We start from the raw sequence: 9,527 nt of genomic DNA on the forward strand, positions 1-9,527 counted from the left end.
TAGCAGGTAGAAGCGCTAACAAGTTTGAATTGCACACTTTGACAAGCTTATTAAGTATCAATGCAATTTTTTGAACTCCTTTTAAGATTTTGCATTGACGGCTTTTTCTGGCAAAAATGTCAAGCCAGGAAGGTCGAAATTCCTAAGTTGACACGTACAAATGGCTTAACTACATGGTAGTGAATCCATTTTTTTGTAAAAAACTGAATTCCGGATTTTCGGAATTACAGGAGATGAAATCCGGAATTCCGGTTTATTTCCGGAATTATCATAGAAGAATTTAAAAAATATAAAGAAAAGAAAGTACATTATTTTTTAACATAAATGTATTTAGTTCAAAACAATAAAATTAAAACAAATTACAAAATAAGGAAATATTTCATATTAAAATTTTTTTGAACTACATAAATAAAATTGCAAAATGAAAGTTCAATTTTCATTTTGATTTTTGAAAAAGCTTCTTAAAAAGCACAAAATATCCAATGTTTTGTCGTTGAGCCTTGATCGAATTTTTGTTGAAAATGCTCCTGCAGCGGAAAAAGCGCGCTCTGACTCCACACTAGTTGGTGGAATTGTTAATAAACTTTTGTAAAGATCTTCCAAAAGCATTCCGCAGGATCCCCCTTCATCCCAAAATTTCATTTCACTGCGAATTTCGGAATGAATCGATGATTTTTGTAGAACTTTTGACCGTGATTCCGAGAGTGATTCCTTTATCTTTTGCTGAAGAATTTCCTGCAAGGATAACTGAGTTTCCAATGATTCGATAGGTTTATCGTCATCCATTTTAGTAGACTCAGATACTGTCGGGTCTATTTCTAAGAGTCATTTTTTGTAAGAATCAGGCAGTCAATGGAAGTGACCTCCTCCAAATTGCTTGAATTTTTTATATATTGATCAGAATATAGAAAAAACCTGTTGGGGAAAAAAAAAATTTCAAAAATGTTTCGTTCACTCGGAATCTGGGCTTAAATTTTTGAGATTTTTTTAAAAATTTTTAGAAATTTAGTTTTTGCCACCTTTGAACCCATTTTTTTCGCAAGGCAAAAAGTTGCACATAGCTTTTGTAGTTAATATCAGACGTAACCCAAAAGCTCTCTCCAAAAAATATAAAAAAGTTGCGTGACACTGTGCGCTTGGCTAATTATCATAGTTCAAAAGTACAAAATCAATCAGTTTTGTCAACTTTTAATCGGAGTTAATTCTAGCGGCGAAGTGTTGCACACAATTTTTCTTTTAGGATTTGAAATTATCAAAGGTATTGAGTCTAAAAATGCAAAGAAAGTTATGTGATACCTAAGGCCTATTAATATATTAAGGCTTGAAATTGGAAAAAAATGTTTTAGTATACTTACAAAATGAACCATTACGGCAGAGGCGCTTAGTTTTGTAAAAATGTAAACATATCCAACTGTCAATACAAAAAGGTCCTAACATAATAATAAAAAAAATTCGTGTGATTTTGTCACACGCATGATATAACATGAATTAAAAACTGAACAAAAATCTAACATCAAGATAACTATATTGCTAATTAAATAAAACATAAATCAAACATTTAAATGTTTTTCCATTTAAAAATTAGTTTTTCATTTATTAATAGAGTCATTTACACACATTATCCACCACATCACACATAATTTCTACTCTGCTGCAGTAAGTTTCTCTAAGAATAATGATATGACTGTATTATAGTCTTCTTCGGATAATGAATAATCGCCACAACCACTGATTAGAAAAGGAGCATTTACTAAACAGATAATTTTATCAGTTTGGTTATTTATCTCCTCGGTAGTAACTGGCCAGCGAAAAGTATTCTTCTCTTGCCCGTTAATCATACAATTAACTCTGATCCCAGTTATAGATACCTAAAAGTATTAGCGCAACATTTAAAATAATATAATAAAGAGTTTATGATTTGTTTAATTTTGCTTACATTCAATAAAACTTGTAAAGTCTTATATAATGTCATTCTGAAATTATTTTTACATTTTATTTATATTCCTTTTATTTTAGAGCACTGTTTTGTAAAACAAAATAAAAACTTGAAACTAATATATACTTTGAATAATATTACCTCCACAATATATCCAATATTCCATTGTTTTTCATATGCAACAGCAACCCAATCATTCACTTTCCATACAAGACAAATTTCTTTTGCAAGATTGGCGATGTCTTCCTCATATTTATTATCATCTTCATTGTCTCCTGCCAGATTAAAGTCATCATTTTCGCCATAAACTTCTTTGTTATCGTTATTCTGACTATTTTCATTATTTTCTGTTGTCGGTTCTACCAGCTTACCTTTTCTTTTCAGGTTACTAAATCTATAACAATATCAATTGTACATATTTTTAAACATATGTAAACAAACACACAAAATTATAACTTTCACCTAAATTTTAATTTCATATTTGTAAAAGAACTATTTAACAGTCAGAAACATAATCTAATTTGCAAAAGTTTTGATAGCAACAATGCCTACCTTGAAAATAAAGATCTTATCTGTTGGCTAGTTACATATTGATCAGGCGGAAGTTCTCTCCTCAGCTGCATGTGAACCTGCTCAGGGCTCATTTTATTACCTGATTCTTCTCCACGAATAAAGTATTTATACAACAGTTCTTTCTGCTGATTTGAAAATCTAAATGAACTTTGAACTGGTAATGCCCAACCTTGCAATAGAAAAATGTTCATGCAATGTGGTTTGTCTTTTACGGAAGCACTGTTAGAGGATGAAGAAATTGGCATATTTAGTTGTGAAGTAATTTTCATCTTATGAACAAACGAGTTGCGAACTTTATCCAATGATGTTAATGATTTCGGAACTGTATGAAGACCGGATAGCATGTGTTCTTCTAACTCAGCATCGCTTTCAAATGATAAAGTACAATTCATTTCAGTGCAAAATCTTAATGAATATAATTGCCTGTCACTTCTTTTCTGTTTTTCCTTAAGTGACTTGTTACGCTTAATTGAATTATCTGTTTTGCTATATGGCAACAACAACTTAATCGAGGGTTGAATTTTAAGATTTCCATACTCTTGTTCAATTCCCTCACCGATATTGAAATAACGCCACATCTTCATACTTTTCTCACCAAACTCAAATGAGTGATAGTTGCTAATGTTCTTAATCTTTGGTCCAGTAACTACAGTTTTATCATTGCTAATTTGAGCAACTGCTACTTTTGCATCTTTAGCGCCAAAACTATAATGCATAGCCTTGTGTATATCTTCAGCAGTCAAAAGATTATTACCAGAGTCAACGTAACTCCTTAAAATTGTCTTTACAACTGCACTCTCCCTGTCACATTGATCTTTTCCACAACAGGGTTCATTATAATCATATCTCAGCAACTTTATATCTCTCTCTTTGCATACATTGTAGATTGCTTCAGCTGAAAGATTTCCCTGATAGCAGCCGGCATTATCAGATTTGGTAAACATTTTCTTGATATGCGGTTGATCAATTCTGAATTGGTCTAAAACTGCAGTGGCTAACGAAACAACATCACCTATTCCCTGATCACACCTATACATTGAAGTAAAGTAAACACGTTTGAATAACTTTCCTGCTATTTTTATGAAGAATATATCCACATGTAAACTCATTCCTTTCTTGCCAAAATACTCTCTTTGGCCCTCTCTGTATCGAACCGGAAGAATTTTTTGACAAAAATTTTTAAGCCAGAAAGCAGTTTCATCGTTTAATTGCTTAAAAGCTTCGATTTTTGCCTTTTTCTGTTGAGAATCTCTCATCAGGTGTTTTATGTAGTTGAATACATCCTTTACTGCAATTTCCAAATCATAAATAGAATCAGCATCGTCAGAATTTTGAATTGTTAGTTCTTTGATCATCTCGATAGCTTTGCACAAATCATAGCAATCGGCACATACCACTTCTGATATCTCTGTGTTGGATTGAAGATTTTTTTCAGATGGATCTGATAAGGCATGTTTTGAGCTATGAGAAGAAATGTTTGAGTCATTGACACTACAATTGGTTTGATAACTTGTTTTCAAATACCTTTTTCCTTTTTCAAGGGCAGCTTCGAGAGATTTAGAACTAAATCTTTGTGCCAATTTTTGTAATGTTTGAAAACCATTCATGCCTGAAGCAGTAACATCATCTAATCCAGCTAAGCTTTTTCGACTTGAAGGTTTTATTGCATGCAATACTTTCCACAAACTTGAATCAGATAATGGTATATAATTGTTTTCACTACAACTTTTTCGATAGAACATGATAGCGTGGCTATATTTTGTCGTCAGTATTGCATGCACTATCTTTTGTTCTTCACCGCTGTCGTATTTTAATTTGGTTATTCCATAAGCAACATCATGCAAAATACCGCTTGTAAATATAAAGTCTAAGAAATGTTCACACTTTGTTTGATCAAGACTAGATCGGACGAATACTTTCTTCTCTGGAAATGCCAACCCTTTATGAGATGCATGCCATTTTCTTGCTGTTTCTATACGATGTTTGGTACACTCAAATGTGTTCATTATAAACTTTTTGGTATGGTCTAATAATGAGAGGTATGGTCTAATAATGAGAGGATAACTAACTTTCCCATGGAATCACTTTGCTTATATACTTTCTGAGCACGAATAATTTCAATTGGGAGAGGGCTATTTATTTCATCAACATTTTTACTGTTAAGAAAATCTATAAGTATTTCCTCTTGTCCAGGAGCAACAGCTTCCGCAAATTTTTTCTTTAATAAGTTTTCTAGGCGAACATACTTGCGTTTTAACTTATCTTTAGTAGTATCTTCCAAATATTCGAACTTCCTTTTTAATCTAAATTTTATTGGGCTTGCATTAAGAACCTCAGTTACACTCTCACGGCTTCTTAGAGATTCGTCCAAAATCTCCTGTGAAACATTAATTTCACCGGGATCAAATTCTTCATCTGAAGTAGCAGGTGTCATATATGTTTGTTCTTGTTGTGTTTGTGTTTCTGAACATAAATTGGTGTTTTTGTTGACTCTAGATAAAGCAGTTTCTTGCTTTAAATGGGTAAAACACAGCATTGCACCAACTGAAAATACTTCATTGTATCGCTTTGACATTGATATGACGACATGTATTGGTGACGCCCTTAAAGCGGGAGATTTTTTTCCTTTTATATTTAGATGGTGAGGATGAAAGCATGTTTTTGGAGGACTCCATGCAATACCAAACGTGTACCGGTGAAAAGCACATATTTGTTCATCCTTTTCAAGATTTCTTTTAAGTCTATTTGCAATAAGTCCTTTTTCTTCCCAAATATTATTATCGTTTAATCGCATGACCTAAAAACAATTTTTTAAACAATTAATAAGTGTGTCATTTAAAGCATTGTTTATAATCTGACTCTTCACGAAAAATGTTTACAAGTTTGAAATACATTGTTGTTATTATTAAAATACAATATTGCAAGAGTGTGATTAATTTAGTGATTATTTATTAAAAGAGTGAGGAATTAATTAAAAGAGCTATTTTTTTTTGTTTAAAGAACTTTGTCTCAAAATCTTATTGCAGAGAAGTTATAAAGTATGTAATTATAAAAATTATATTACAGTCTGCGTAAATTTAAAATACATAATTACCTTTAAGTTGATAAGGTGTTTCTTAACATCAACATCTCCCAGCTGATGAATGTAGAACATTTTGTTTATAATTTTATGTTTTTTGAATGATCCACAATTTCCTTTTGAAAAGCAACAACAGTTTTCATAAAAATATTTGTTTTGTTTCATACTCAACTAAAAACAAGTTCTATTTATGCAGCACCTATTTCTCAATAGCAATGATAAAATATCTACTCTATTTATGCAAATTTTAAAGATCGTTAAAATAAAGTTAAGACATTTTTATGGTAAAGTAAACAACCGCCCACTAACTTGTTTCTCCACAATCGTGATATCAGCGATTCTTCTTCCATTCGATCACCACAAGTTATTTGGTTATGACGTAAATTTAAATAATTCACTTCTGATCATGTATTGTTTTTTATTATTATTTATTTCAATTGTTATGATTTCTATATCATAGTCAGAAACGCTTAAATTTTTTCTTAACATTACGTGCAATGTTTTGTGTAATGCTAAATGCTAATTTTGGATGATAGAAATTTTATTGTGAGCGAAAACCTCATCTGTGTGTCCAAAAAATATCTCTTCGTACTTAATCATTTTTAACAATTTGTACCTTTATTTTTAACTTAATATCTAAAGATCACAGGAATTTTTTTTATTATTATGTTAGGACCTTTTTGTATTGACAGTTGGATATGTTTACATTTTTACAAAACTAAGCGCCTCTGCCGTAATGGTTCATTTTGTAAGTATACTAAAACATTTTTTTCCAATTTCAAGCCTTAATATATTAATAGGCCTTAGGTATCACATAACTTTCTTTGCATTTTTAGACTCAATACCTTTGATAATTTTAAATCCTAAAAGAAAAATTGTGTGCAATACTTCGCCGCTAGAACTAACTCCGATTAAAAGTTGACAAAACTGATTGATTTTGTACTTTTGAACTATGATAATTAGCCAAGCGCACAGTGTCACGCAACTTTTTTATATTTTTTGGAGAGAGCTTTTGGGTTACGTCTGATATTAACTACAAAAGCTATGTGCAACTTTTTGCCTTGCGAAAAAAATGGGTTCAAAGGTGGCAAAAACTAAATTTCTAAAAATTTTTAAAAAAATCTCAAAAATTTAAGCCCAGATTCCGAGTGAACGAAACATTTTTGAAATTTTTTTTTTCCCCAACAGGTTTTTTCTATATTCTGATCAATATATAAAAAATTCAAGCAATTTGGAGGAGGTCACTTCCACAGTTTCAGGAATTTGCCTGATTCTTAGAAAAAACGGCTCCTAATGCTACTTCACCACTAAGTCTTTGGATTAGGGATATGATAATTTTGGTTATTTCAGTTTTCGAGCGACGCAAAATGTTCTTGTGAATTTTGGTTTTACCCCCATTATGCAAATATTGAAGAACATCGGATACCACAGTTCTTCTTCGATTAATTTGAACTTCAAACTCTTTTTTCATTTCACGGCCAATTTCTTCATTCTCATCAAAATTTTCTAACACAAACGTAAATGTTGCATCCGCAGAAAGTAAATTTGCATCAGCACGGCATAACGCGTCTATGGCTAATTTTATAGGCTTCAAATTTCTAGAAACTGTAGATATTATATTCCATTCTGAATCATTCAAAAATGTATCCGCTTTGATATCAGTTATTGCCTTTTTTATTGAACTTTTCAAAAGATTAAAACGTTCTAACATGGACATCAGACTACTCCATCTAGTCTTCGAATCAAGCAATAGCTGCAATTCCTTTCCATGATCTTCCTTCACATGTTTTTGCAACACTTAATTTTTTAAAGGGGAACGTCGAAACATTCGAACAATTACCCGAACTTTCATGATTACATTTCGCAATGTAAACTTTTCAGTAATTTCTACATCACATTCATTTCTCGTCCCCACTTGCATTCCTTCATCATCACTTAAATCTTCTTCATCAGAGTCCAGATCTAGGACACTCTCATAATCATCTTCATCTACCTCTTTCTCTGTTTGTTTGTAGATCACATTTACAATTGCAATCTGAATTGCATGAGCAAAACACAAAATTTGTTCACATGGTAATAATCTACCCACTTTTTGCATCATAGAAGCACCATCAGTTACAATACACGAAATATCGTTCCTTATATTTAACTGAAATGATTCTAACTTGTCCTCTAACAATTTTACACAATTTTCAGCCGCAAATTGACCATTAATTCGAGAAAGACCCAAATTCCAGATATTTTTCGACCCATGAACGTTAACATTCATATAACGTCTATTTCGAGAGGACGTCCACTCGTCCAATGTTAGACTAAAGCATAAATTCTTTTTTAATTGATTAATTTCAGCAATTTGCAATTGTTTAATTTTTTTAGTATAATCCATCACGACTTTCTGTATGCTGGTGGGTGATTTTGGAATATCACCGAATCCACGCATTGTTAAACATTTTCTTAAATCGTTTGACGTACAAAAAACACGAAACGGTAAACCATCAGAAGCAAGCATTCTAGCTACTACGGCAGGAAAAGTTTCATCTTTTTTTGACTTGAAAAAATCAATGATCGTGTTCGTTTTTCTGGTTGTGCTCACAACACTATCGTTACTGTCAGATGTAGAAGCTGTTGTATTTTCATCAAACTTTCGCTTGTTCAAAACTGTGTTGTGTTTAGAACGAAGATGTGTGTGCATGGGAGTTGTACATCCACCCAATATCTTTAAAACTTGCTTACATTGCATGCATTTCGCCAACTGATTTGTTTTCCCTCGTAGAAAATATTTCCACACAGAATTTGATGAGCTTTCTTTTGAAATGTCCATAAAAGTTTCTTCAGATTTATCTACCATACTTGGGTTGGGATTTAAAACAATAACAATATAAGTCTACAAAATTTTTGAAACATAAAATTAATATAATGACTTACTTTGTCTGCTCTGCATACAATTTAATTTCTTAATGTTAATATTTCATTTAAAAAAAAATTTTTAATGCATTTGCAGTAGCCTAAGCCTACTAAAATTTAAATTTTTTGAATTTATAACAATGAAAGTACACAATGCTGCCATCTATAGTAAAAGTTCTTCTAAATTCGAAATTCTAAAAATTTCAAAAAAAAACTTTTGTTTTGTTTTTATGTATTTATTCCGTTTTAAAAATTTTAATTTTTATTACTAAAAACTGTTGTATTATACTACTGAATCCGGAATATACTAAAATCCGGAATTTGCGTTTTTGAATTCCGGATTTTTAAAAATTCAAAATATGACGGAATTTCGGAATTCCGAAATTCCGAAATCCGGATTTGGATTCACTACTACATGGCGTATTTATAACAGGCATATTCACCGTGTGGATGACGTCATAAACTGGAGGGGAGTTTTTTTGAACAGAAAAAAATTAACACCTTACTCTTTTCTTTTTTTTTAATCAACAATGCAAAATAAAATACAATATATATATTTTTAATCAGCAATATGCAGTAAAATACAATATATGCAGTAAAGATTTAAATAAATATATATATAATTATCAATTTATATATTTCAGGCATCAGAAAAAAAGATTTTTTTCTTTGTTGGCCTGTGTTATTAAGAGCTATTGTATGAGAAATCTAGGCAAAGTCTGGAAGTGATGTCTTCAAATTGCACTCATTTTTAGATATTTTGTAAAAAACAATGAAAGTAGGCCATTGGTAATTTTCTATTTCTAAAATTTTTGTTAATTTCGGAGATTTTGGGTCCCAAAATTTGGTCCGTTTTGAGAAAATTTTGCGCATGGAGTGCTAATTGCTTTGAGGAGTAGTTTTAGCAACATGAATATGACAGAAACATTTCTTTTTAATTTTTTTACTAATCTGGGTAGATTTCTACAGTAAAAGTAAAAATTCAACATGATTACATTTTCAGTAGTCTAGAAAATGTTGTCCGAAACCACAACA

General features: G+C 31.2%; 1 pseudogene across 1 annotated transcript; it reads right to left on the bottom strand.

The window, feature by feature from the left end:
* Nucleotides 1–1,508: 1,508 nt before the first annotated feature.
* On the bottom strand, nucleotides 1,509–5,663 carry LOC149886004 (uncharacterized; annotated as a pseudogene). The gene is made up of 4 exons (XR_016454320.1): nucleotides 5,604–5,663; nucleotides 2,489–5,306; nucleotides 2,078–2,330; nucleotides 1,509–1,868 (listed from the first exon to the last, which is right to left on the bottom strand). The product of XR_016454320.1 is annotated as an uncharacterized LOC149886004 (transcript).
* Between the last annotated feature and the right edge of the window lie 3,864 nt (nucleotides 5,664–9,527).

This window comes from Hydra viridissima, unplaced genomic scaffold (genome assembly GCF_058129835.1).
Source record: "Hydra viridissima isolate aposymbiotic clone 2 unplaced genomic scaffold, HvirCarnegie_v1 scaffold_7, whole genome shotgun sequence".
In the NCBI taxonomy this organism is placed as follows: Eukaryota; Metazoa; Cnidaria; class Hydrozoa; order Anthoathecata; family Hydridae; genus Hydra; species Hydra viridissima.